The following is a 27136-nucleotide window of genomic DNA, read 5'->3' as shown; positions in this document are numbered from 1 at the left end:
ATCAGACGGGACGTTTTATCAGGCGGCACATTTTATCAGACGGGGCGTTTTATGAGACGGGGCGTTTTATCAGGCGGCACATTTTATCAGGCGGCACATTTTATCAGATGGCACGTTTTATCAGACGGGGCGTTTTATCAGACGGGGCGTTTTATCAGACGGGACGTTTTATCAGACAGCACGTTTTATCAGACGGCGCGTTTTATCAGACGGGACGTTTTATCAGATGGCACGTTTTATCAGACGGGGCGTTTTATCAGACGGGGCGTTTTATCAGACGGGGCGTTTTATCAGACGGGACGTTTTATCAGACGGGGCGTTTTATCAGACGGGGCGTTTTATCAGACGGGACGTTTTATCAGACGGGGCGTTTTATCAGACGGGGCGTTTTATCAGACGGGACGTTTTATCAGACGGGACGTTTTATCAGACGGGACGTTTTATCAGACGGGGCGTTTTATTAGATGGCAACTTTAACAGGCTAAAGATGAGAAAACGGGGGATGGCAGCGAGGCAGCTGGAGGCTTACTGAAGCCAGTCTGTGGGGGTCAGCACGTCAGAAAGACTGACTCTAGATCAACCTAGAGCAGTGGTGGTCAACCTGTGGCTCTGGAGCCACATGTGGCCCTTTTATGTCTAAATTTGAAACATTATTCCTCAGAAAACCTTAAAAAGAGAACTTTGACCTCAGAAGTTAGTCACATGAATCAGTTTGTTTCCCAGACTTCTACAGAAGGCTTTAATTGTCAAACATAATTGTCCCATTTTTGCCATTTTTCACCATTTTGTGCCACTTGTCACACAATTGAGCTACATTTGATGTTAAAAACCACTTTTCCTACTTTTCCCCCATTTCTGCCCTTTTTCACCATTTTTTCACCACTTTTTGCCCGTTTAAGCTACATTTTGTTGTTAAGTACCCCTTTTTTCCAATTTCCATTTTTGCCACTTCTTTCTGACACTTTTCACCATTTTTGCCCTTTTTCACAATTTTGTGCCAGTTTTCACCCAACTGAAAAACCTTTGCCATTAAATACCACTTTCTCCCTACTTTTTTGCCCATTTTTACCACCTCTTTTTGCCACTTTTGTCCCATTTTTGCCCATTTTCACTATTTTTTTTAACCACTTTTTTCCATTTTAGCTACCTTTGGCCGTTAAATACCAGTTGTTTCCTCTTTTTTGCCCTATTTTGCCACTCTTGACTGCTTTTTGTCCATTTTACTCACTTTTCTCTTATGTTATGCCAATTCTTAATGCCACTTTTCCCCGTTTGTGCCCGTTTTTACCTTTTTTTTTTGCTACTTTTGGCCTGTTTAAGCTACCTTTTGCCAGTAAATAACACTTGTTTCCTCTTTTTTGCCCTATTTTGCCACTCTTGACTGCTTTTTGCCCATTTTAGTCACTTTTCATCCAATTAAGCTACTTTTCAGTTAAAAAACATGTCTCCCCACATTTTTGCCTTTTTTTTGCCCATTCTTTTTGCTATTTATTCCCCATTTTTGCCCTTTCTCCCGATTTTGTGCTACTTTTGATTCAATCGAGCTACCTTAACCATTAAAAACTACTTTTTTCCACATTTTTGCCCTTAATCACCATTTTTTCCCCACTTTTTGCCCATTTAAGATACCTTTTTCCAATAAATACCATTGTTTCCCAGTTTTATGCTCATTTTTGCCGCTTCTTTTTGCCATTTTAATCCCATTTTTTCCCATTTTCACCATTTTTCACCACTTTTCGCCCATTTAAGCTACCTTTTGCCATCGAATACTACTTGTTTCCACTTTTTTGCCCTATTTTGCTACTCTTGACTGCTTTCTTTTTCATTTTAGTCTCTTTTCTCTAATTTTTTGCCATGTTTTTGCCCCTTTTCACCATTTTTCACCACTTTTTGCCCGTTAAGCCACCTTTTGCCATTAAATACCTCTTGTTTCCTATTTTTGCCCTTTTTTACTACTCTTGACTGCTTTTTGCCCATTTTAGTCACTTTTTTAATCATTTTTTTGCCATGTTTTAACATTTTTTTGCCACTTTTAGCCCATTCAAGCTACCTTTTGCCATTAAATATCACCCGTGCCTTCATTTTTTTCCCATTTTTGAAGCTTCTTTTTGCCACGTTGATCCCATTTTGCCTTACTTTCCCACTTTTGACTTTTTTTGTCACTTTTCTTTAATTTTTTTGCCACTACTGGACCATTTTTGCCCCCTTTAAGTTATTTTTATTGCTAGTTCAAGCTGTTATTGCCACTTCTCACCGCTTAGATTGTGTCTCTTGCAAAGGTATTTGGCTCTTTGGTTGAGCAGGGTTGAGTAACACTGACCTAGAGACACAGAGAGGCGGAGCTGAGGCTCATATATAATCATGTGTACTCAAGAACCGTCACGTGTTACTCTTACAAACATCTGTGATCCTAAACGGGTGGTTCTGAAGAGCTCAGAGACTCCCAGCATGCTCTGTGGTGATGCCACCTTTGCAATGTGACGGTGAAACTTTGTCCCTGCTGGATTTTCCACTCAGCTGTCAGTGATATTGGAAAGTGGAAGAGTTCAGGAACAACAGCAGCTCAGCCACAATCACAGAGCAGGGTCAGGAAGTTCTGAACTTCCTCTGACATTCATGCAAACACTAAAACTGCAGCAGGAGCTTCATGAATGGGTTTCCATGGTAACAGCTGCATGCAAGCCTCACATCACCAAGTCCAACATGTGGCGTGTGGATATAGGATTTTATTATTTCAAATAAGTGTCTATTTGGGGCTTTTCCTTTCACTGAGAGAGAACGGGACGGGGGGGGGGGGCATGCAGTGAGGGAGACACAGATCGGACTTGACCCTACTGACGGGGTCGACCACAAGACCATCAGCACCTCAGATCACGTCTTATTTCAGGATATTTTCCTCCCTAACGATAGCGAGTAAAATCTGCCAATCAGGCCCGAAAATTCCAGAGTTTTGAAATCAGATGTTGATGGAAAAATGAATATTTTTTAAAAATGATATTTGATTTAAAACTGCAGATACTTTTACTTCCAGGTCTTCAAAGCAAAAATCTTCCCGTAACACAAAAATATTTAAAGTCAATGCAAGACATTCAACGAGCTGCTGAAAACTGTGATGAAACAAAAATATTTCACACAAAGAAAAAAATTAACAAGAGAAAACATTTAATAAAAATTCACAAAAGGTTACTGTGTTTCACAAAACATTTTTCTGTTTAGTTTTTTGTGTCACACTGATTTTAATCAAATAATTATTAAAAATACAAAAAGATTTTATGAAACACATTTAATGCAACAAAACGACGTGATAAATTAAAATTATTACATTTGTTGTTTCACTAAATAGTTTAAATATTTAGTAAATTTTTGTGTTGCACTGATTTTAATCCATTCTTACATGACCAAAAAACAACCTTCCCCCCAAAAAGAAAAATATATGGTGCCTCTGAAGGCAAAAACATTTAATTTGATTTTTAAAATCATTCACTAAATAGATGATAAATTTAAATGATTGAAAAAATACTTCTTAGTTAAGGATAAATATTGTAATGCAAAATTAAAAAGATCTAACCTAAAAATGTAATGCAAATATATATATATATATATATATATATATATATATATATATATATATAATGATTTAAATTTTTCAGATGTTTTTACATCGTAGTTTTTGTGTGTTTCAGGAAATGGCTTTTCCCATATTCAGTGTTTTTGCATTTCTATTATTTTAATCAACATCAACTTGATGAACATAAATAAGAGTTGACTTCTTAAAACCAAACCTAGCCGAAACTACGGTGGCCCTGAAGGTCAACTGCAAAAACAGTTAAGTACTTTTTTTAAAATCAAACACAGTAAACATTGAAGGAAATAAAGCTTCAGTCATTTAATCAAACACAAAAATATTTTATCTAAAATATTCAATGTGACATTTTTTGCCTTTCACAAACAGTTTTTATATTTCAGGAATTGTTTTTGTGTTTGTGAAATGTTGTTGCATTTCAGCAATTTTAATACACATTAACCAGAAAAGTCCAGATAAGGAGCTACTAGCTAAAGTCAAACAAAGCTGAAACTACGGTGGCCCTGAGGGTCAACTAACAAAACCATTTTATTACTAAAAAACGTTCCAGCTGTAAAAACATTCAGTTTTAAATTAGGAGACCCTTAGTTTAATATATTATTTATTAAATGGCATACAAAAACATTAAAAATAAAATATTTTAATGACTCATACATTTTTAAGTTTCCTGAAATGGAACAGACCAGATAACAATCTCTCTTCTAAAGCCGAACCAAGCTGAAACTATGGCGGCCTTCAAGGTTAATTCCATAAAAAATGAAAAAAAATGAAAATGAAAATGAAAATATTAATATGTATAAGACAAAAAAATTAAAATAAATAATATTGATATGGTGGCTTTTATGGTGCTCTTCATGTAATTTAATCTTTCTCTGCATTGTACAGTGTCTTCGAGTTTTATGAAAAGTGCTTTATAAATAAAATGTATTATTATTATTATTATTATCTTTATTATAAAATGTTTCTGCACTGTAATAATGTTTATGTGTTTATGGAAAAATTCTTGTTCCTGTTTCCTGAAACATTCTTTTTAAATTTATAAAACACAAACGTTTATTGTGATTTTACATTTAATGAAATGTTTTGAAAAAAACTTCTGTGTTCCATTAAAAATATTTTCTGCTACTTGTTAAGTGTTTTCTGCTTTATTATAAATATTTTTGATTAGGTGAATTATTTCAAATTTACATATAATATATTTAACTTTCAGACGATCACTTTTGCATTTGAGAACTCTTTTATTCATATTATGAAACTTTTTTTTTAATGTCATTAATGAATTTTTTTAGTTGCCCTTCAGGGCCACCGTACTGATCACATGGTTCCAGACATCAGCATGAGTCTAAATCTTGGTTTAATGCATATATTATTAAACGAAATGCAAAAACATTTAACAACAAATGAAATATTTTAATGAAATGGGCCAGACTAGATAACTGTCTCTGTTCTAAAGCTGACCCAAGCTGAAACTATGGCGGCCTTCAAGGTCAATTGCTAAAACATATGAAAAAAAAAACAACAACAAAAATTCTAGTATTAAAATATTTCACAAAAAAAAGCTAAGATCTAAAAAAAAAAAATTCATGCAAAAAGGCATTGGGACAAATTAATTTAATATTAATAAAATGTTTCTGTATTGTGAAAAATGTTTGTGTGTTTCATGAAAAATTCTTGTTTCCTGAAATGTTTGTGTTTCATGACATTTCTTTTTAAATGTATCAAACACAAACATTTAGTGTGATTTTACATTTAATTTAATGATTTGAAAATATTTTTGACTTCCATTAAAAACATTTTCTGCTACTTGTTAAATGTTTTCTGCTTTATTATAAATATTTTTGATTAGGTGAATTATTTCAACTTTTGCATTTGAGAACTCTTATTTTCATATTATGAAAGTTTTTTTTATGTCATCAATGAATTTTTTCAGTTGCCCTTCAGGGCCACCGTACTGATCACATACGTAGGCAATGTTTCAGACAGCGTGAGTCTAAATCTGTGGATTTTTTTTACGTTAAAAAATGTAAAGTTTAAAAACTCTGCCACAGGCTGAGGTCAGCCTATCAGACTTTCTCTGAAGTTTCTACAGAATAAAAAGTTTTGATTCTTTCAGGTGATCACCTTTTCAGTCGGACATAAATAATTCAACATAATGCTTCAAACACACGCAGCCCGGGAGGGACTGACGAGGCGTGCTCCTTTTTACGCACCAAGTCAGTAACTCTGCGTAAAACATGTTCCATTTTAAAGCCGTTTTTGTCCTGATATATCTAAATAACAACCTTACAGATATCTGTCAGAGAAAAACGCGGAATCAGTGATTTTAAAAATCCTTTCTCTGCCTGTAAAGTCTGCAGTCTGGTAAACTGAAACCTAAATGCTCTGGGACAATGTCCTTCCGGTCAGCACGCGTCAAAATCAGCAGATTAACGTCAAACGAACACACCTGAGGAGGATCGATGAGGCGTGCGTCTTTACGCACGGTGCCAGAGTGTTACACTTACACACCAGCGGCCAGATGAGGGAGACATACGGCTTCGGGACATGTCGAAGTATCTCCAGTCATTTTTACAAGATTTCATCCGCTCCTCAACCAAAGTGGAAACAGCAGAGCGCGAGGCGTAGCGCTGCGGAGAGCGCGAGAGCGTGTTTGACAGAGAGGAAGCAGCAGTTTGGAGAGGAAGCCGGAGTGTGACGGTGATACAGAGAGAAAAGACGGCAGCCAGCGCCGTCAGTCATCCATCCGGTCTGAGCTGAACTCCAGCTGTCATCCTCGTGCCCCTCAGGTAAGAACAATCCTGCTTTACTGAGAGAGTGGAGAAGTTTGAGGCGAGCCGGGCTCTGATGGACGCTGTCACTGCTGCTTTGGTGCTTTTGTGTTAGAAAGTGAGAGTTTAGGAGAGCTGAGAGGAAACGAGGACGTGTTAGGAGTACTGTTGACAGCGTTAGTTTCCTTTCTCTGCATGCTCCGTGTACAGAAGGCGAGACCTGATCCAGAATCATCTCCGTACCACTCTGTCTTTACGCGCTATGTGCCGCTATCACGAGGATTCACGAGAATTTAACGCTGAAACCTGATCAGAGAACCTGGACTCTTCATGAATGAGGGCTCTGGAGGATCCTTCATGCTTATGTTGGCCAGGTTTGAAAGTTTGTCCTTTTCTGACAGGAGCTAGGGCTGGGCCACACGGACCAAAACCTGAAAATATTCATGTTAAAGTTAATTTTCTCTGAGATTTACCTCACAAAGCTCCACATGATCCAGATTTACCTCATCCACAGTGAAATACTGAACCACTCTTTAAATTTCATCTCAATGATCCACACAGAAACCTAAAATCCACTCTCTCTAAATATCAGAGTCCTGTGGGTTAGGGGGGCTTCACGAGGACCGGACTCAGACTGGAGTCAGTGGATTAAGATCCACCTCACAGACAGGTACAGGAAGTGGACTACAAGTGTCTTGGTCTTAGTGTGGAGCCAATCCTGAACTGCAGACATCATCAGAGTCTCACCTGGACTACAGAGAAGAGATCTGGACTGTTGTGGTCTCAGTGGTCCAAAGTGCCGTTTTCAGAGGACTCTAAATTTTGAAAGTCATTTGCAAAAAGGTCCCAGAGTCTGGAGGAGGATCAGAGTCCCAGAATCCTTCAGGTCTTGAAGTCCAGTGTTTCCAGTCCCCACAGTCAGTGATGGTTTAGGGTCCACTGGTCTTTATCAAGTCCAGAGTCCACGCTGTCAGCGGTCTACCAGGAGATTTCAGAGACCTTCATGAGAAGCTTCATGGAGATCCTGGTCACCTCTTCACCGCCCCACAGTGAAACCAGAACTACCAGAAACTGGTTTACTGACCCTGGTGGTACTGGGTTTGAGTCTGGCCTGAACCCCCATAGAGGATCTCTGGAGGAGCAGAGACCCCAGACTATCAGAGCGGTGATGCTGGTCCAGAGTTTTCATTTAAAATGTCGTTTTAATAAATTTCACCAAAGTCTAAGAACATGTGATCACTTCCATGACCTTCCATGAGCAGAAGGATCCGCCGGTTTCTGTGTTTGTCTCTGGTGAATCCGTCTTCAAAGCTCCCGTCTGAACCGTTTGGGCCCGGTTAGAAAGTGACAGGACCAATCAGTGACGAGGGGCAGAGCTTTCAGGCGCGGCAGAGTCGTGACGTTAACAAGCAGCAGCAAGAGCTGGTGCAGTTATGGAGGAAGAGATTAGCGTGGATGCTGCTAAAGCGCCAGTTTGATCAGAACTTGATGACATTTCTTCTTCTTTGTGCTTCCATTCGTGCATAATAGCCGCTCTTATCAGAGCAACAACAATGAATTTATTATTATTATTATTGTTGTTGTTATCATTCTTATTATTATTAATAATTTTATAATAGTAATGATAATAATAATTATTATTATTTAATTATCATTATTATCATTATTGATTTATAATAATAATAATATTAATAACTATTATTATTATTTTTAGAAGTATTATAATTGTTATTGTTATTATTGTTATTATTTTATTATTATTATTATTATTATTATTATTATTATTATTATTATTTCATAATCATTATTATCATTATTAATTTATAATAATAATAATAATAATAACTATTATTATTATTTTTACGAGTATTATAATTGTTATTGTTATTATTATTATTATTATTATTGTTATTATTAATAATAATAATAACAATAATAATAATAATAACAACCATATTTCTGCAATTTTTTAATTAGTTAATTAATTAATTAATTAATTAATTAATTAATGCATTTATTTATATAGACCTTACAATATTGAATCCTTTTTTCTTAAAACAGTAAACTTTTTTATTATTGATGTGATAGATGGGCACTGAAGGCGACCATTAGGAAAATAATGTTAGACTCCATAGCTCTGCCATGATGTGCTCAAATGTCAGAATGCCAGAAAATAACAGAGGAAACTGAGACCACTGTAATGGAACATTATTTAATAACTGTGGAAAGAGAAAATATGGGCAAAAGTGGTAAAGATGGGTCTAAAGAGGCAAAACGAAGTGGCGACATGGGAAAGAATGGCAAAAAAGGTAAAAAGGTGCTAAAGGGGGTCAAAGCGGTTAAAGTTGGTCTGCAGGTTTTTACAGAGACATAAAATTTCACAATATTCAGTCAATGACTCCATTTCTCCTGTCACAGAGGTTTCAGTGTGTTTTAAACCACGGTTTGTTCTGGTGTTTTCATGACTGATTTTTATTTCTTTACTGGATCAGTCTATCCTCAGTCATGTTCTGCCATTCAGCTACAAAATATCAGAATATGAATTTAGGTTCCTATCAGAGCTGTCTAAACTACACAGAGAAGGTGTGGATCAGGTGTGGATCAGGTGAGGATCAGGTGTGGATCAGGTGAGGATCAGGTGTGGATCAGGTGTGGATCAGGTGAGGATCAGGTGAGGATCAGGTGTGGATCAGGTGTGGATCAGGTGAGGATCAGGTGTGGATCAGGTGAGGATCAGGTGAGGATCAGGTGTGGATCAGGTGAGGATCAGGTGTGGATCAGGTGAGGATCAGGTGTTTCGCTCTTTGCTTCTTTCCTCCTCTTTTCCAAACGGGTCTGAACTTTCAGCTTGGACCTCCTCCATCTGAATTCTCTACAATATTTATATTTCTGGAATATTTAAATATTTACGCTGAAGCTGTTTGTTGGAGTTTGTCTGTAACTTTTGAGAATCAGTGATGTAGAATTTTCCTTCACAGGAGGACGAGGACGTCTGATTGGTTGCTGTGGTTTCAAACAGGTTTCACTATGTTGAGATTTTTTCTGGAGTCACGTTAAAAGGAAGCATTCTAGAGTTGTGACGACCATTTATTATTGCTTTACTTGTGTCAAAATTGCACAAATGTGTTGGCAATATGTGAAAACACTAGAGGAACAGCTGAGGGTTCAGAATATTTCTGACAGCATCAGTGTACAATTCTTCTTTGCAATATTTGAAAAACTGAGTAGAACAGGCGTTTCCTCGCTCCTTGCCTCCACTTTTGCAGCAACAATCTTTATGAATGGAATTCTTGCCACATTTTTGGGCACTTTGGGCCACATGTACGAGTTTGTCTGTAACTTTTGGAAATCAAAGATGTGAAATTGCCCAATATAGGCTGTTTATGATTTCTATTTTAGTTGCCATGGTATATATAGCCTATCTATATCTCAGTCCTGCTGCAGGGTCAAAATTGCACAAATATGTTGGCAATATTTGGAGCCTGAGTGGATCAGATCAGATGTTTCTTGGCTCCTTGCCTCCAATTTTTCTGAACATTTCTGCACTTTTTGCAGCAACTATCTAAACCGATTTTTTTTTTTTGGACAATTTTTTCACAGAGTGTAGAACGTTGTCTGCAATTTTTGATAATCAGAGACATAAGATTAGCTAAAGAAAAGTGCATCTAAGACTTGCATTTGTGTTGCTAATATTTTTTGTTCTAACAAACAACATAAATGCGTTTAAATAAAATGTATGTTTCCCCATTTAGACTAAACCCTTTAAATCAGTGTTACTCAACCCTGCTCAACCACAGAGCCAACTGTTGAAAAAAGCACAATCGAAGTGGAGAGAAGCAGCAATGAAATAGGTTAGAGGTAGGAAAACTGTGAAAAAGTGGCAAAAAAGGAAGGAAGATGCTAAAATAAGTGGGAAGTGACCAAAAAATGAGTTAATGTGGCAAAAACGCAACAAAAAATTATGGAAAATGACTAAACTGGGCAAAATCAGATAAAAGGTGGGGAAAATGGGCAAAAAAGTGGCTTTTAATCATAAAAGGCAGCTTAAATGGGTGAGAAGTAATAAAAAAATAGCAAAAGGCGGCAAAAATTTGCAAAGAGCAGGATATAAGTGTCAAAAATGTGTGAAATGGGACTAAAATGAGCAAAAAGCATTAAAGAGTGGCAAAATGGGAAATAAGTGGCATTTGATTGCAAAAGGGCAGCTTCAATGAGTGAGAAGTGGCAAAAAAGGGGCAAAAAATGGCAAAAAGCTGGATAAAAATGTCTTGAAATGTGTGAAAAGTGACTAAAAAGTTTACAAAATGGGCTAAAAGTGACAAAGAAGTGTCAAAAATGGGCTAAAAGTGACAAAAAAAGTGTCAAAAATATGTGAAAAGTGACAAAAAAAATGTCAAAAATGTGTGAAAAGTGACGAAAAGAAGTGTCAAAAAAGGGCTAAAAGTGACGAACACTGGGAGAAAGGGGCAAAAATGGGCGTGATGTGATCAAAATGGGTGGATAGAGACCAAAAAATGAGTTAAAGGTGGCAAAAATGGTTCCAAAGTGGCAAAAAATGATGGAATATGAATAAACTGGGCAAAAATCAGAAAAAAGGTGGGAAAAATAGGCAAAAAGAGGCATTTAAATGTAAAAGGCAGCTTAAATGGGCAAGAAGTGGAAATAAAAGGCAGAAGGGGCCAAAAATTTCACAAAGCTGGATAAGTATCATTAATGGGCTAAAAGTGACCAAAAACTGTCAAAATGGGCTAAAAGCAGAACAAATTGAAACAATAATGGCAATATATGGCAAAAAAAGAGGTTGACAATAAAGTCTGACGATTAAAGCCTACTGTGTAAGTGTGAGAAACAAACTGATTAATGTGACTTACAGTGGATCATCTCTGAGGTCAGAGTTTCCTTTTTAAGGTTTTCTGGGGAATAAAATTTCAGATTTAGACATGAAGAGCCACAAATCATCAGGAGAGAACCACACGTTCAGGATCACTGCTGTATAGAGTTAAAGCAGGAGTTTCTGTCCATGGCCCCTGCTGTTAAAATCATCATCACCATCATCACCATCATCATCATCATCATCACCATCATCACCATCACCACCATCATCACCATCATCACCACCATCATCATCACCATCATCATCATCACCATCACCACCATCATCATCACCACCATCATCATCACCATCATCATCATCACCATCATCACCATCATCACCATCACCACCATCATCATCACCACCATCATCATCACCATCATCACCATCACCACCATCATCATCACCATCATCACCATCACCACCATCATCATCACCACCATCATCATCACCATCATCATCATCACCATCATCACCATCATCACCATCACCACCATCATCATCACCATCATCACCATCATCACCATCATCACCATCATCATCACCACCATCATCATCACCATCATCACCATCACCACCATCATCATCACCACCATCATCATCACCATCATCATCATCACCATCATCACCATCATCACCATCACCACCATCATCATCACCATCATCACCATCACCACCATCATCATCACCATCATAACCACCTTCATCACCATCATCACCATCACCACCATCATCATCACCATCATCACCATCACCACCATCATCATCACCATCATCACCATCACCATCATCATCATCACCATCATCACCACCTTCATCACCATCATCACCATCATTATCATCATCATCATCATCATCACCACCATCATCACCATCATCATCACCACCATCATCACCATCATCATCACCATCACCACCATCATCATCACCATAATCACCATCGTCACCATCACCACCATCTTCATCACCATCATCATCATCATCATCATCACCACCATCATCACCACCATCATCACCATCATCACCATCATCATCATCATCATCACCATCATCATCATCATCATCCTCACCATCATCATCATCATCACCATCATCACCATCACCACCATCATCATCACCATAATCACCATCGTCACCATCACCACCATCTTCATCACCATCATCATCATCATCATCATCATCACCACCATCACCACCATCATCACCATCATCACCATCATCATCATCATCATCACCATCATCATCATCATCATCCTCACCATCATCATCATCATCACCATCATCACCACCTTCATCACCATCATCACCATCACCACCATCATCATCATCACCATCATCATCATCATCATCATCACCATCATCATCACCATCATCATCACCATCACCATCATCATCATCATCATCATCATCATCACCATCATCATCACCACCATCACCATCATCATCATCACCATCATCATCATCATCACCATCATCATCATCATCATCATCATCATCATCACCATCACCACCATCATCATCATCACCACCATCATCATCATCATCATCATCACCATCATCATCACCATCACCATCATCATCATCATCATCATCACCATCATCATCATCATCACCATCACCATCATCATCACCATCATCATCATCATCACCATCATCATCACCATCATCATCATCATCATCATCACCACCATCATCATCATCATCACCACCATCATCATCATCATCACCACCATCATCATCATCATCATCACCATCATCATCATCATCATAGGGACTTTAACCCTATATCTCATCTGAACACAGATCCTCTGTCCTAATAACTGAATTGTTGCCCAGCCCTAAGGAGAGGCCGTGTTTCAGATATTCCCCTCCTCTTTTTTTCACCTGTACAGCAGCACAGCTTCTTCTCTGAGCCCCCAACACTCTCCTTTGAAGCGATGATGCCCCATCTGTCACATGTGAGCAGAGAGAGACCATGCTCTGCTCTTCTCAATTACTGGATTCTCCTCATGCCAGCTCCGCCGGGACAGGAGGAGGAGCAGGTGGGTGGCAGTCAGTGCGATCAATCAACATGAAATATTCAGCTTTGAATATACACATCATTTACTGCTGCTGCTGCTGCTGGCCTTGTTAGAAACCTCCCAAAAAAGTGTGGACGCTTTACAGTCAGGCAGACTGAGGGACCCCCTAGTCTGATGGTCCCCTTTACTGCCAGCATCACAGAATGACTAAAGCCCTACAACCCTGATACCAAAAAAGCTGGGGCGCTGAGTGAAATGTAAATAAATAAAGAAGTCAATGATTGTCAAACCTCATAAACCAGATTTGATTCACAGTAGAACAGAAACAACAGATCAGATGTTAAACTCAGACATTTTAACAAAATATGAGCTTATTCTCAATCTGATGGCAGCAACACATCTCAAAAAAGTAGGGACGAGGCAACACCGTCGTCTTCTCTGGACCAAAGCTCATTTAACATGGACTGAGGAAACATGGAAAACTGTTCTGTGGTCAGAGGAAAGCACAGACGCCGTGTCCTGTGGACTAAAGAGGAGAGGGAGCATCCAGCTTGCTCTCCTGGCTCAGCTCTAAAGCCTGCATCTCTGATGGTATGGGGTTGCATTAGTGCCTATGGCGTGGGCAGCTCTAACATCTGGAAAGGAACTATCCATGCTGAAAGTAGAGAGAGCTTTTAAAGCAGCATATGCTCCCATCCAGACGATGCTAAACCACATCCATCACAACAGCATGGCTTCACAGGAGAAGAGTCCAGGTCCTGAACTGAGACCAGACCTTTCACCAATAGAAAACATTTGGAGCATTAGAGAAGGAAAAATCCAGAAAAAGACCCAGGACTGTTGGGCAGCTAGAATTAGACAAGAATGATACAACATTCCTCCCCCATCATGTTTAGAGTGTTGTTAAAAGAAGAGAGGACGCTACACAGTGGTAAACATCTGTCCCTACTTTTCTGAAATGTGTTGCTGCCATCAGATTCAGAATGAGCTACTATTTTAATGAAATGTTTAAATGTCTCAGTTTAACATCTGATCTGTTGTTTCTGTTCTACTCTGACTCATATATGGTTTTATTAGATTGGTCAATCATTAACCTTTATTTTCATTACATTTTTCACACGCCCCAACTTTTTTGGAATTAGGTACTTGAAAGGTTCTCTACTCACAATCTTTACTTTCAAATGTAAAACTTTTATGCCTTTATGTACGGAGGATGTTTAAGGCCTGTGTGTTTGAAATGATCAGTATCAGTTAGGGGTGTGACGAGATCTCATGCCACGAGATCTCGCAAGATCAAAACGTCATGAGATTTCTTGTTGCGAAAAAATCCATCTCGCGAGATCAAGATTGCGCAGACACTTGGAGCAGCAGCTCTCCTTACAGAAAACAATACCTAACTGGAAGTCATAAAAGATCTCAAATTTGCCCTGGACACTTTAAAACTGTTGGTGGGAGAGCTAAAGAAGAGACGGAGCTGATCTGTGACCTATTCAGATCAGGCTCCTTCCCCAACCCCTCCTCCGCTTGTGCACATGATCCGCCAATGCGTAATAAGTCCATCATAACGGTCCAAAATGATGAAATGTTGCTGCTGTGCAGGCTCTGTAAGGAGAATAGAGTGTTACGTTAGTTCGTGTATGCACGACTCAATCTTAGTGCCGGTATCTGTGAGTTTGTAACTTTGTTTCCACGCTGCATCGTCATGTCTCCTTCTCGTCTCACCGTCTGTCAGCCACACATCCATCAGCTGTTGGCTGCGCGTACCATCAGTCAGAAGATTAACAGGCGGTTGTATACTTCAGCGGTAAACTTAGCGAAACAAACTCTTTCAGTGCCATAGAGTCCATTGTTGGCTCAAAAAACCGCAGTTTTAGCCCCATTTAAACGTGCCCTGCTTGTTGTCTGACAGGCAGAGCAGAGACACACACACTCGCTCACCAACGCACACACATTAACACACACGCTCATCTGTGAGTCATGTCCAACGCTGTCAAAGCTCATATGAGAAAAAGCGCACAAAAAGGATCAAATAATCTATTTCTCTACATTACGGCAAACGTGTTATTGACAGGAATGTTTCTTTTGAGTGTTTTAAATATGGATGTCCTTAAAGAGGATGAGAAATAGTTTGATTTTACTGATGCAGCTCTTTATATCTCAGTCTGTTGTAAACAGTGTTTAAAGTACTTTCAAAATAATCTAAATGCTTTTATTATAATTATTGCAATTGTGGCAATGAGTGTATAGTGTAGTAAAGTAAAAATTTGGTAGACTATTAAAATGAAAGGTTTGATTTGAAGAGCATTAAAATGTACAGTTTGAGTCAGTTCAACAAGACAAACTGTGTGTACGCATTGATAGCCTATTCAGTACAAGAGAAGTTAGTTTAAACATTTCTGAATAAACCTGAATGCTTTGCAATGACTTTCAGTTGTATGAAGGACATATCATCCACCCATCTATTTTTTCCAAAATAAAAAAAAGTGTAAAATCTCGTCTCGTCTTGTGAGATAAGAGTTTCATCACACCCCTAGTATCAGTACATAATAGAGGTGTTTTCGACTAAGGATTTTCATGGTCAAATCTGATTCGTCAGATTTTGCCTTTAGTTGACGATAGTCGAACAGCGTTTCCGCTAGACTTTTCTGTCCCCGGTCAAAATGACCAGCAGTCCTCAAGAATTCCGACCATTTAGAACAACTACCGAACATTTGCTTTAAAACTATTTTGCTGCATTAACAGCAGCAAAACGTGTAAATCTGATATTCTGAAATGACTGCACAAAGACTTTCTCTTATTATTCTTTGTGTGATAAGTTTGAAGTATCAAAATGAAAGCTGCGCGCTTTTCCTTACAAAGTCAGATTCACAACACACACCCACGTTAAACTCATCAACAACAACGGTTAGCTTCACATCAGCACCGTTAGCCTGTTTAGCACTTTGGCCGCTATCACAACGTAGCAGCTTACAACAGCCAAATACCATCCTCCACCAACAACGAAGCATCTAAACACATCACAAAAGTGCTCTGTTAACTGGACACTGCGTTAGAACTCTACATTTCAAATGAAAATGAGTCTTACCGTCAGCTGCTAATATCAGTCCTCATGATGATATCACTGTAACCTCTGCTAAAGCTGGACATCCAACCATCCTGGTTTATTTGGACTAGTCCCGAAAAGACAAAAGCTCCACAACAGATAGTCCGGTCCAGTCCTCTCATTAACGGCTTATTCCCTCACAGCGATGGCATAAAATTCCTCCATACCGCTGATATTAAGCCTTTGGTTAACCAGGAAAACCTCACTTAGATTAAAATTCTGCTTTACGAGAAAGCTCTGGTCAAAATTTCCCCATGATAGTCCCCAGCAGTACTGAGCACGCTCAGAGAGATAGATTTGCTTTGACGTCATCGTGCACACATAATTAGCCATGTGCTTGCTGTCTGAGGAGATAAACAACTCCAGCACCACAGGACAGTAGATATAGTAAGATTGGGCAACTTTTAGTTTATATTAACATATTCTCACAACATATCTTCTAGGTTACACAAAATATAATACGCAAGTATTCAGTATTTACTTATCTGGTCACTGGCATGTTTTCTGCCAGACATTTTGACTGGTTATATTTTTATCTGCTGGACATCCGCCCTTTTTACCAGCCAATGACCGGCAAATGCCGGCTAACGGAAACTCAGGCTTAGCAGCCGTGGGCACCCCCAAGTAGTCAGAATGGTACGATCTTGGTTACGTAACAACATTCGACTATGAGGTTCATAGTCGAATCCTACTCCTCCGAATTGAATCCTTGAATCGCCGACTATTGTTTGTTTGAGTGTTTAATGTTTAAGTGTTTAAATGATCAGTATCAGTACATATAGAGGATGTTTAAGTGTTTAAATGATCAGTATCAGTACATATAGAGGATGTTTATGTGTTTAAATGATCAGTATCAGTACATATAGAGGATGTTTAAGTGTTTAAATGATCAGTATCAGTACATATAGAGGATGTTTATGTGTTTAAATGATCAGTATCAGTACATATAGAGGATGTTTATGTGTTTAAATGATCAGTATCAGTACATATAGAGGATGTTTATGTGTTTAAATGATCAGTATCAGTACATATAGAGGATGTTTAAGTGTTTAAATGATCAGTATCAGTACATATAGAGGATGTTTAAGTGTTTAAATGATCAGTATCAGTACATATAGAGGATGTTTATGTGTTTAAATGATCAGTATCAGTACATATAGAGGATGTTTATGTGTTTAAATGATCAGTATCAGTACATATAGAGGATGTTTAAGTGTTTAAATGATCAGTATCAGTACATATAGAGGATGTTTAAGTGTTTAAATGATCAGTATCAGTACATATAGAGGATGTTTATGTTTAAATGATCAGTATCAGTACATATAGAGGATGTTTATGTGTTTAAATGATCAGTATCAGTACATATAGAGGATGTTTATATGTTTAAATGATCAGTATCAGTACATATAGAGGATGTTTAAGTGTTTAAATGATCAGTATCAGTACATATAGAGGATGTTTATGTGTTTAAATGATCAGTATCAGTACATATAGAGGATGTTTAAGTGTTTAAATGATCAGTATCAGTACATATAGAGGATGTTTAAGTGTTTAAATGATCAGTATCAGTACATATAGAGGATGTTTATGTGTTTAAATGATCAGTATCAGTACATATAGAGGATGTTTAAGTGTTTAAATGATCAGTATCAGTACATATAGAGGATGTTTAAGTGTTTAAATGATCAGTATCAGTACATTTAGGGGATGTCTGTATGTTTAAAATGATGACTATCAGTGAGCGCTGATGGATCAGAGGGAGGGGGAGTGGATGAAACAGTATTAAATGTAGCTCCACCGCCAGTTTCCTCATTATGCTGCAGTGAATTCATACAGCTTACATGACAAAGCTCTGCTTGGCAACTTTCTCCCCTGATAGAAGCACTTGTTTGAACACGAGGCACATGATTTGAATATCTCTAATCCACGCTGAAATCAACAGGCCAGATGAACTTTTTGGCACCCTCTTATAACCACATTGAGACGGATTTTCTCCGCCCCCCCCCCCCACACACAGAAAGCCTAGCTAACCTAGACTTAGGCTTAAAATCACTTGAAAGAAAGAAGGAAGGAGACAACAGTTATTTGATTTGTCTTTGCTCCAGCTTCAGAGTGAGGCTCCAGTCGTCCAAACTCTTCAGGAAACTTTGAGTCTGTGAGTGTGTGTGCCGCTGCGTGATAATAATATCTCTGTGATGTTGCCTGGTGAAATTAGCCTGAGTACCATGGCCCTAAGTATTTGAGCTATGAGGCAATACAGTGAAAAGCATAGCCCCCTCATATGAGAACACAACAGTGAATAATTAATAACCTTGCTCCCAATTCCAGGAAAACAATAGCATATTGTAGGAACAGAGCGCTAATTTAACTAGAGGAAGAAAAAAACAACGCAGACGACTTCGACTAAATCTGGAGTACATGGCCTTTGTTTGAAGCTCCTTAATCTGCTATCTTTGCTCCTGTTTAAGGCTGCAGCTCTGCACACTGGGGCATCACACAGGGCCGGGAAACATGGACCAGAATCAGACCTGTCTGAGCACCAGTACAGGACTTTTATCTAAACACCATACCAGAGTGATAACAGATTCTAGTAAAAATCAAACTGTACTGACCTGGACAGCTCTGAAAGACCAACAACTGCAGTTTGACATCTTTGGTTTTTAATGGTTGCAGATATTTGGTGCAAAAAGTGCAGAAACATTTGGAAATGTGGGAGCAAGGAGCGAGGGAAACACCTGCTCCTCACAGCTTTCAATGATGCCAACATTTACAGCAGGGGTGTCAAACTCAAGGCCCGGGGGCCAAATCCGAACCGTGGCACAGTTTTACCCGGCCCCCAAGATCATACCATATTTTAATCAGAACTGGCCCACAGGTCTGAGGTCTGCAGGTTTCTTCTAGTATAGAAATGTAAATTTAACCTTGAAGATTTAAAATGTCCTTCGTTATGTCATAAAAACTAAAGAGTAAAAAAAATGAGATAGAAAGTAAGGAGTGAATTTGTGTTTTTATTTAATATTTTTAATTTGGATCTTAAAATTATGATTTAATCTTAGGATTTTAACTTTTTATCTCATATTGTGAACGTTTAGTTTTCAAGTTTAAATTTCAAGATCATTATTTTAAATTTGATCCCCTATTTTGACTTTTTAAACTCACGATTTAAAATTTTATCTCATATTTTGACCTTTTAGATTCACAGTCTTGAATCCAAGCCCATGATTTTTGATTTTATTTCATATTTTGATGTTTAAACTCATCATATTTGCTTTCTATCTCACACGTTTCCCTTTTGAGAACATGATTACCTCCACCAGGGAGGTTATGTGATCAGGTTAGTTTGTTAGTTAGTTACTTTGTTTGTTTGTTAGTTTGTTAGCAACCGTCTGGATCCAGGAATTTTTTTAAAGGATTCTGTTCTATTGGGAGATAGAGCCAGTGGTGGAGGTCTGCGCTATTACCACTTTACACCAGAAGATGGCAGACATGAGTAACTTATTCAAAGTTTTGGAGTTTACAGAGTTTGAAAGACGCACGCCCGGTCGAGGAGACGAGTCGGAGCGTAACAGAGAGAAAGACAGCGAACTGTAGCGAGAATACTCACAACGCTGGGAGGAACAGAGGAATATTCACCCTCTGACATGACTTCCAGTCTTCTGGTGAGACCACGGGTGCTTCCGCCATGACAGTCCACACGTAGCGAAGCCAATGCTTTGCTTCACCGTGTCTCCACCCCACCGAGGGGGGAGTAATCGGCGAATTAAATTCTGGGAGTGATCCGGATCACTGTCTGGATCCAGGAATGTTTTTAAAGGATTCTTCATTATTGGGAGAGAAGGCTGATGGTCTGCGCTCTCTGAGTGCTTCTCTAGTTTGAAATATTATTCCCTCAGAAAACCTTAGAAAAGGGAAACTTTTTGCCCTTTTCACCATTTTTTCACCACTTTTTTTAACCAAACTTTAACCGTTAAATACCACTTGTTTTGACTTTGGATTTTGTGTTCTGACCTTTTGAACGAATATTTGGACTTCTTTCTCAGAATTTGAGCCTTTAAGCGTATCATTTTGACTTTTTTAAAACAATCTCAAAACCCTTATCATCAGTTTTTCTCCCCCTTATTTAGTTATCTGTGAAAATGAGGTTTACAGTTTTTGGTTCAATGTTGACCCTGTTAGGTCCTCAGGTCAGACCTAAACTCAGATTTGACTGAGTTTGACACCCCTGACTTTCAGTAAACCACAGGGCTGGGTGATATGGACTAGGGCTGGGAAAGTATTTGAAAATGAGATTAAATCACAGCATGGCATGCTGCAGTTTTCAGTCTGCAGAAGGTGCAATCTGTCTTAACCTGAAATTTGTGTGAAAATTGCAGCTTAAAACTTATTTTTGCAGCAGTGATGTTCTTCATCACAGATCATCCACAGGCATTTGTTTTAGAGTAGTCTACAAAAATCCTACTTTTTTGTATGTTTTGTATGTTTTTTATTTAAATGCATTATGAGTCAAGATCATCACAATCAGATATTTTTCCAAATTGTTCAGCTCTAGTTTTATCTAATATTGTGTTGGTTATAATATAGAATGATTTTTTGCTTGTGTTTGTTAGTAAAAAAAAATAATATAAGAAACTAAAGAAATAACCACATATAAAATCACATTTGCAGTACTGGGGAAAAATAGCAATTCGATAATTTTCCTAAAACGTTCAGCCCTGATATGGACCCAAAATCAGATTTTTATATGTTTAGGCTGAATCTATCCACAATTTATATGCAATTTTTGCAAAGGCATAATAAAAGGTTGTCACAATAGCAGACTGATAACTGCTGTAAAAATCTGACCATGTTTAAACTGGTCTGATACCACAGCAACAACTAAACACCCAGTACTGGGCAGCTTTACATCCTTGATCTGCAGATAAACTCCTACAGTCTGTAAACGGCTCACAAATATTCCAGCAAACCCGTTCATAGAGGTCTGAGCTTCTAAAAGTGCAGAAACATTTAGAAACCTGGAGCAGGGGAAGACCTGATCCTTCATGGTGCTCAGATATTCGTGCAGTTTCAACAGTCTGCAGTAGGGCTGGGAAACATGGACATTTGTGCTGAATATCAATATGAAATTTAGAGTTGATGTTTTTAAAACACAACAAACAGCCATCACATCCCAGAAGGATAAACCTTGGTTTAAATCCAGTAAAAATCCAAACACACTGAAACCTGTTTGAGAAAAACAGAAGATCTACACACCAAATATTTATTCATTTAACGTCTTTGTTTCTAAAAACTGTAGACAAACTCCTACATGCTGCCTAAATGGCTCAAAATGTAACTATCTACTATATCAGCAGTAGCTGTAGGATTCTGGTGTGATATCAGCCTTTACTGGCTTTAGAAATGGACCAATACCAGCTGTTAATATCAGACTATATTTACTTTAAATATTAGCCTCTAAATACCAAAATATAACATCTGTAAATATCAGATATCAGCTCTAATGTTGAACTTCATCAACTAACATCTGTTTTAAATATCCTATAACATCAAGCCTCTATCTGCTGTAAATACTGTTCTAAATTATCGTTAAATGTAGGCCAATATCAGATGTAAATATCAGCCTTAAATAATCAGTTTTAAATGATGCCCTTTAACAGCTGTGCACATCGGCCCACAGTGGTTTAAATATGGGCCTATACTGGTTTTGAATGAAAGCCTACATCTGCTCTTATATTGGTCAGCTTTAAATGTGGACCTGTATCACCTTCAGATATTGGCCTATATCAGCTGTAAATATCAGCTTATATTTGTCTAAATATCAGCCTTTGTTGTATTTAGATAGCGGCTCATATCAGAGGTAAATATCAGCTTATATTAGTCTAAATATCGGCCTTTGTTGTATTTAGATAGCGGCTCATATCAGAGGTAAATATCAGCTTATATTTGTCTAAATATCAGCCTTTGTTGTATTTAGATAGCGGCTCATATCAGAGGTAAATATCAGCTTATATTAGTCTAAATATCGGCCTTTGTTGTATTTAGATAGCGGCTCATATCAGAGGTAAATATCAGCTTATATTTGTCTAAATATCGGCCTATATTGGCCTTGAATGACAGCCTAAATCTGCTGTCAATACTGTCCTAAATCGTTTTTAAATGCTGACCTATATTAGCCTTAAATACTGGCCTGTATCAGCTGTATATATCTGCCCATATTTGTGTAAATATGGGCCTATATTGGCTTTGAATGGAAGCCTACATCTGCTCTAATATTGTCATAAATAATCTTTTAATGCTGGCCTATATCAGCTGTAAATATTGGCCCATGTATGAGTATATTGGCGGTATATTGAGGCTTCTATCTGCCAGTATTGGATGTAAATATAAATAGAAACAGCCTATATCAGCTATAATAACCTCCTTTATCTGCAGTAGCTGTAGGATTAAATATCAGCCTACATAAATAAATAAATATCAGTCTGTGTGTATGAACACGTCTGTGGAGTTGTCAGACCAACATCGGCTGGGTGTTTTCTTTTACGTCCTCATTCTCAGAGGTTAAAGCGTGTTTGAAGGACTGAGGTTTTCCCTCTGAACCACATTTATGTCTTTCTATCAGCAGCAGGACCTGCTAAAATGTGTTTATAAGCACCGGCATGTCCGAAAACCTCAGAAATGGTCCACCCCTGTAGGAAAGGTAGGTCAGCTAAAACCTCTTTAGAGTGAAGACCCTGACCCGGAGCATGCAGGACAGCAGCCGTCAGAGTTTCAGTGATTCCTGCCGTTAAAGTTGGTCAGGGTAGTCCTGATCCAGGACTCTGCAGACCCTGCTTTAGTGTAAAGATCAGTTATTGATCCTCACCTCTGATATCGATGGTTCTGTCTGATTTGAAGGTGCTCTGGTTCTCATGGAGCCTTGGTGCTGCAGCCCGGTGTGGTACAGCGTTGTTTGCCTTGCAGATGAATCAGGAACCATTAAACCGCCGTCTCTTCTCACCTGCTGGCAGTATGTGAGGTGGAAGTGCACATGCAGGAAGCTATTTTCCACAGGCCTCGTCTCCTGGCTGTCAGCTCCCATTAAGGGGGAAGGTGTCATATCTGTAGCACAGCTGAGTGCAGATGGCAGAGTGGAGGGGATGGCTCACCGATTTAAACAATGATTAATGAACAGAGATGGAAAACAAATTACATTGGACTATTGGAGGCAGGGAATTGTTTTTATGAAAATGTTAATTGTGTCTGCCAGGCTGATACCACGAGTGGGGGAAGGGCGGAGAGAGGGCACGGCGGCGAGGCAAGCGAGGGGCTACTGATAGGACGAGCAGTGCTCCCCCGGCTCCGATTATTGGCGTTTCTCAGCACGCCGTGTTTAGTGCCCTACCTTGGCTTTAAGACCTCTAATGTGCCATAACTTTGAAGGTTTGCCTTTTTACGATGAACCCCGTGAAGAATTGTCGCCCACCACCGCACCAATTAGCGTTATCTCTAATAATAAGTGGTTGTAAGTGACGAGAGAAGGCGCCCTGTTCTAGTTGTAATTATTGCAGGCGGGTGCAGCTGCACTACTTAGGGAGATGATGATAATTATTTTTCCTTTTTTTCATTGCGGGTTGATTATTTAAGAGCATCATACACTCATCAGAGTAATCAGGAGAGAGTGATTAGTGAAAATCCACCAGGCTAACAGCTGCCACATTAAACACTTGCCTCTGTTGCCAACACACGGAGTCAGAGCCCTTCCACAGGACAGAGACAAAGAGAAAGCACTTCACCTTCAAGTCAGGGAACACATGTGTTTGTTAGAAAGTCGAGGCCCGGGGCACGCCGGGAATTAGAGTAAACAGGGCTCCGCGTGAAGAGCGAGGTCAGTCTTCGACGCTTCCATTCACGGAGAGGAGGAGGGGTCTGGTGGTTGGACTGAGGGTCTCTGTGATGGGAGAGGGGTGTGATCACAGTTTAACTGTGGCTCTAGACCAGATCAGACTAATCAGACAAGACTGGGCCTCATCCACCAATCAGGAGGAGAAGTCTGCTCCTCCACGCCGTTTCTAAGATTCTGACACTCACCAAAGTTTTCTTAGCTAAGAACAAAATCTAAGATCACCCTGACTGCCACCTGAGAGCCGATACCACAGGATAGGAAGTTTGATTTAGCCCTCAAACATGATAGGGTAATTATAAAATTATGTCTATTTCACTGCTTTATCACTCTATGATCAGGTCAGTGTTACTCAAAGTGTTAAAAAATAAAAATGCAAGAACCACAGTATAAGTGGAGAGAAGTGGCAATTAAAATAAGTTAAAGGTGGCAAAAATGGTCAAAACAGCGGCAAACACTGGGAGGAAAGTGGCAAAAATGGGTGGGAAGTGAGCAAATAATGAGTTAAAAGTGGCAAAAATGGTGCAAAAAATTAATGAAAAGTGACTAAAATGGGCAAAATCAGAACAAAAGGTGAGAAAAATGGGCAAAAAGGGTAAAAAAGTGAAAAGAAGTGGCAAAAATGGACTTTAAGCGGTAACACTGGGAGAAAGGTTGCAAAAAAGAACAGTAGAGTGGCAAAAACATGGAGAAAAATGAGCAAAAAGTCACTAAAATGGGCAAAAATCAGAAATAATGTGATCTAAATGGGCAAAAAGCATCAGAGTGGCAAAATGGGAAATTAGTGGTGTTTAATTGCAAAAGGCAGCTAAAATGGGCAAAAAGTGGCAAAAAAGTTGCAAAAAGCTGAATAAAAGTGTCAAAAATGGGTTTAAAGCAGTAAAAATGGAACTAAAGTAGCAAAAATTGCAAATAAGGGCGATGGAAATATGCAGACAAAAACAGAGGTTGACAATAAAGCTGCTGTGTCAGTGTGAGAAACAAACTGATTAATGTGACGATTACTGGATCATTTCTGGGTAATAATATTTCAGATTTAGACATAAAAGAGCCACAGGTGCTTCTTTTTGACCACGCTCATTTGAAACGTTATTCGCCCAGAAAACCCTAAATAAAGGTGAACTTTGACCTCAGAAATTCTCCACTGATCAGTGTGTTTCACACACTTACAGTCAGCTTTAATAGCCAGCCTTCATTTCCTTGTCTGTGTGTTCATTGCCCTTATTTGCAATTTTTACCAGTTTATTTTCATTTTTTGCCACTTTTAATCCATTTTCATTGCTTTAAGTGCTTTTTTTCAATTCTTTTTGCCACTTTTTATCCCACATTTGCCCCTTTTCACCAGTTTTTTTTGCCTCTTTTATCTTGCTATATGCCTTTTTTGCCACTCTCTCCTATTTGAGCTGGATTACCATTAAATGCCACTCTTTTCCTAATTTTTTTTACTCTTTTCTCCTTTCCCCCCATTTTTCCTTCTACTTTGCCCATTTTAGTCACTTTTACCCTCATTTATGCTCCTCTTAGAGGAAAGTTCTGTCCCAGAAATAACGCCCCAGCAATCCAACATCTGGTTTAAGGAAGGTGTCACAGTTTTTATTGCTTTTTTCATCAAAACAACATTGACTCTAAGTAATCAAACTGGCATTTAAAGGGTTAAAATCCTCAGAATGATTGAATGTTTGGTAGTTTTGAGCACAGCTGAAGTTGTTAAAGAGATTTATGCAAAAAGCAGAAAAATATGAATCCGTTAAGTTTGTATAGCAGTTTTTTGGACGTGGACAATTTAGTCCTTGATGGCTTTAAAGGGTAGTAACTCTGTTTCACAGTGTTCCCCTGACCTGTTAGAGAAATTAAAATTTGAATTTGAAAATTTACCAAGAAAGAAACGTTACAACAAATGAGGCCATACGCACTAACAGCCAAAGTGGTGAGCAGAGGAAGAGGAAACATTTGCCCAAATAGACAAACATGTCCCTGGTGATTCCTGAGGGTTAAGGAGTTTCAGATCTAAACTACACGTGAAAATCAGTCTTCAGATGTATCTGCAAAAATGCATTACTGTGCACCCTGAGTCAGAATGAGAAACATTTGGATGGTTTGTGCATCAGCTTGTGTACACAGACGCTGAACCCGGGCTGGACATGGTTAGAGCTCAGGCTAAAGCGCAGGACGGCAGAAACTGCAGAATTCTTTAACCTGAAATGTGTAGAAATTCCAGTTTGATGCTTCGCTGCAGGGATGTTGTGTAATGCATGAAGTGATGAATATCAGTGACTGAACATTTCCCAAATCGCTCATCCTTCCATAAAACACACGTGGACTGAAGAGCTGCAGAGGTTCTGAGAGTTCCTCCTCCTAAACCAGAACTAGAGTCCTCTCATGATGATCGCCGTCTCCCCTAACACCCTAGTTCACTGTGTCAGGGGTTTGCCTCGGCTTTTTCTCAAATGTCTGAGAGAAATTCAATTAAAAGGATGAATGTGAGGCCTTGTGACCTTGACCTTTGACCTTCCTCTTAAAAAAATGTAAACAGTACATTCTGAAGTCAGAGTGGATATTTATGAAACCTTTGAAGAAAATGATTCAAGGTTTTTTATGATATCATCACCACAGGTAAGACCTTATTCCCTGACCTTTGACCTCCAGAATCTAATCAATTCATCCCTAAGTCAGAATGGACATTTGTGCACATTGTGGACATTTTAATCCAAATAGGATCATTTATTAGTGCTAGCTTGAATGCTAACCGTCATATTGTTTACTCTTTCTGAGGGTCCGTCAGCCAATAGCAGGCTGTTCTGTAATCATGTGATGCTGCCTGAATAGAGCATAAGGGAGAGAGAGAGCCTGTGCTGCAGCCCCCTGTATTATTGTTATTTTAATATTCATGAGTAAAACTCATAATCAGCAGA

The 27136-nt window shown here is 38.7% G+C and overlaps 1 protein-coding gene across 3 annotated transcripts in view; it reads left to right on the top strand.

Annotated features, from left to right (window-relative positions):
• Positions 1-6061: 6061 nt before the first annotated feature.
• The window catches only part of LOC121514753 (zinc finger protein 536-like), a 92587-nt gene continuing 71512 nt past the window's right edge, over positions 6062-27136 (top strand). For 2 of the 3 annotated variants that reach the window (XM_041795046.1, XM_041795043.1), the window contains exon 1: positions 6062-6369. The gene's annotated coding sequence lies outside the window, so the exon portion shown is untranslated. Of the gene's footprint in view, positions 6370-24433; positions 24517-27136 lie in introns of those variants that run through there. The other variant, XM_041795045.1, reaches the window with a different exon arrangement.

The sequence above is a fragment of the Cheilinus undulatus genome, linkage group 9 (assembly GCF_018320785.1).
Source record: "Cheilinus undulatus linkage group 9, ASM1832078v1, whole genome shotgun sequence".
Lineage (NCBI taxonomy): Eukaryota > Metazoa > Chordata > Actinopteri > Labriformes > Labridae > Cheilinus > Cheilinus undulatus.
Note: the sequence above shows the minus strand (reverse complement) of the source record. Positions and strands in the feature narration are given on the sequence as shown.